Genomic DNA, 3,379 nt, shown 5'->3' on the forward strand with positions numbered 1-3,379 from the left:
GCTATATTCTCACTATTTTCCTTGTTCCAGCCAGTGCTACTGCTTCTTTCCTGGGACCAGCCTTTGACATAACTCTGCAGCTGAGGCCACTGACCTTTCCTCCCCACTTCCCTCTCTTACTTAAGTCTGGAACAGCTCTTGCTGGCACCTCTGCAGCTGTGACTCACTGCAAATGCTTTGCATTCCGGGATGTTCTTCAGGGTTTTGGGTCTCCCCTGTGGCTCAAAGAGCCAGGCGAGTTGAAAGGAAGGAGAAAGAGGTCCTGTAGCTGCCAAAACATTGCAGACTTGAGGCGGAAAATTGAAAAGGTTTTGTGCCGGAAGGCCCCCAGCCAGCCCCTCCCTCCCTTGGGCCTGCTTGTAACTGGAGCAGAGCTAGGGGACGCCTCCGTGGAGGCTGAGTCAGCTGGGGGCTGTTCCAGGCCCAAGAAGCTCCATTCACAGACCCAGAAGCACCACACCCCATCTGGAGACCATCTCCATCTGTCCATGAAGGACTGGGTTAAAGCCACTCTGGAAAGCAGAAATGGGTGTGTCATTTAGAAGTATTGTTTGTCTCAAGTGTTAGTTTACCTTTAAGTCACTGGAATGATTTTGTCAGCTTGTTCCACCTCCTCACTGTCTTCAGCTGTATACAATTTATGTTTATAGGCAGGTCAATCAACATCTACTCTTAAAACAGCTGTGTTCTTCCCTGCCCCTTAAAGCGATGAGACCCTATGTTGAAGGTCTTTAGGTAAAACAAATTAGTGTCTAGCTGCCCAGGTTAATTCAATGGAGATGGAGGAGAGTAGGCTGTGCCCGCTCACCTTCACTTCATTCCTGACCCTCTATAGGCTCCAATGGGGCATAATTTTAATAATCTTTTAAATAAACTTTATCGATGTAAACATACATATAATAAAACATGCCCGGATTGGCTCCGGTTACAAAGTCGAGTGTCTTGAGAGGTCAGATTGCCGTCAGACATGGTCCCTGGACATGAACATGGACAGAGTAAAATGGAATTTCCAGATTATAAACAATGGAAGATAGAAGGGACACCATTAGAAGCTGTCCAGAAGAAACTGGCTGCACATGGGCTAAGGGATCTATGAGGCTGTACGGAAGCTTGGAGATACATGGGTGGCTTTGCAAACAATGGTTCCTTTCTTGGTGCATTATTAGAAGGATTCATATGGGGATTTGTTGCATTTGTGGTAGCTGTAGAAGCTGAATATCACTTGAAGTCCCTGCATAAAGAAAAGAAGCATCACTGAAGATAATACTTGGAAGTATCATAGTGGTTTCTTAATTCTCCCAAATAAAATTTCTTCATTGTAGCCTACTCGTCTGGCTTGTTGCTTAAAGAACATTAGGAAGATTTAATAAAGTAAATTAATATATATGCCAAAAAAAAGCCTACCCATTTTTGGTGTATAATTTGATGAGTTTTAGCAAATATATGTACCCATGTAAGGCATAATTTGAAGCTAATGGCTTAATAGATATGAAAACAATGAAATAAATGTCCATGGGGGGTCAACAATATTTCATATTCACCTACATTTCTCTAACCCCATGGGTACGACATTGTCACATGTTAAGGCTCTTTTGCTATCAAACAATATTCAATATAGTTTTACTTGGATTTCATAGAAGAAAACAACTTGGACTAAATATAAAACAAATTGAAGTGGAAAAAAATTACTAGGTTTATGTTTTTTAAATTTTCATTTGAGTACTGGGATACATGTGCTGAATATACAGGTTTGTTACATAGGCTGGATTTCAAGTAAAATTTTTTTCTGTATAATATTAGCTCTTAAAATTTCTTTGTAAAATAAAGAAATTTTGCAAGTAATGGTGTTTTTTTGTGGACCACACATTTCAATTTTATACACTGATTGACCTCTACAAAAAATGAGGATTATTATACCTTTCCCTCCTCACATTCCCCTCTCCTCAACTGCCATATAATTTTTTATTTTGATAAGTTTATAACACTAACATTGTCTTCAGTGATAGTCCAACAGTTTTGGATTGATCTATATTTAAATTGATTTGGTGTTCACCAAAACCTTTTATTTATTTATTTATTTTTTTGAGATGGAGTCTTGCTCTGTTGCCCAGGCTGGAGTGCAGTGGCGCGATCTCAGCTTACTGCAAACTCTGCTCCCCGGGTTCAAGTGATTCTCCTGCCTCAGCTTCCCGAGTAACTGGGATTATAGGCACCCACCACCAAGCCTGGTTTATTTTTGTAGTTTTAGTAGAGATGGGGTTTCACTGTCTTGTCCAGGCTGGTCTTGAACTCCTGACCTTGTGATCCACCTGCCTTGGCCTCCCAAAGTGCTGGGCTTACATGCATGAGCCACCACACCTGGCCCACCAAAACCTTTTATAAGGCTTCTGCTCCTTTATTTTTTTTTCTCAAAGTCTTCCTTTAATTGCCAGGATATCAAGGAGTTTTTCTGAGACAGGCTCATGGCTGCTGTGTTTCCTGATTTTTTTCTTGTATGGGAAAGCCCACTATTCCAAGTGCCGGAATTTATTTGGCTAAGATCCTTGGGTTATACTCCGTTAGCCATTGCTCCACTGTCTTCCACCGTTAAGTTCTGAGGTCAGCCTGTCCCCTGCAAATAATGTGTTATTATTTGTCTGAATGACTGAAGAATTCTTTATTTTTGAATTTCAATGGGTAGGTCATGATATGTCTCAGTATTGAATGTTCCGTGTTGAAGTGTTTTGAAACACAACATGTTCTTTAATTCTGCAGATATACTTTTCTTTGTTTCAGGGATTTTCTCTTGAATATTTTTCTGTTCAATTTGTTGCACTTTCTACTTCAGAGACAAAATTTGTCATTATATCATCTTCATCTAGTTCTCACAAGTGTCTATTGTAGGGGAGGAAAAATAGTTTTCTCTACCTTTCATAGTTCTTGGTGAGATTCTTGGAATGAAAGACAGATTAACAAGAGAAAAACAGAAGTTAATATGTATACCTCAGTTATTCATGGGAGATACACAAAGAAATGAGTAAATCTCAAGAAGTGGCTTTGAATTCAGCCTTATTATATACTACAGTCCACTGAAACAAACAGGTGTGGGGAGGGCCAGTTATGGAGAGGTAGCCAGGGAAAGCATGGGTAAACTAGGGTAAGGTTTGTTACGTGGATTGAAGTTGGTGCCTTCTCCATTGACAAGAGTCTTTTGTGATTCAGAGTTACCCTCTTCCTGGTACAGAGAGAAGACATCCTTACAAATGAAGATTTCCTTTATATTTTCCTTATGAAACGGTAATTTGTTTTCAGAGCTAGTCCTTTGCTGTTGCTCAAAATAGTCCTTGTGCCAAAAAGGCATATTTTGGGATGGCACATTCTGGTCTCCTACAGCCATACT

At 40.2% G+C, this 3,379-nt stretch overlaps 1 pseudogene; it reads left to right on the top strand.

Moving 5' to 3' along the window:
• The first annotated feature begins 406 nt into the window (after nucleotides 1–406).
• LOC116532034 lies at nucleotides 407–1,264 on the top strand (annotated as a pseudogene).
• The last annotated feature ends 2,115 nt before the right edge of the window (nucleotides 1,265–3,379 follow it).

Source organism: Sapajus apella, unplaced genomic scaffold, assembly GCF_009761245.1.
Source record: "Sapajus apella isolate SASKATOON/1434 unplaced genomic scaffold, GSC_monkey_1.0 scaffold74, whole genome shotgun sequence".
Classification (NCBI taxonomy): domain Eukaryota; kingdom Metazoa; phylum Chordata; class Mammalia; order Primates; family Cebidae; genus Sapajus; species Sapajus apella.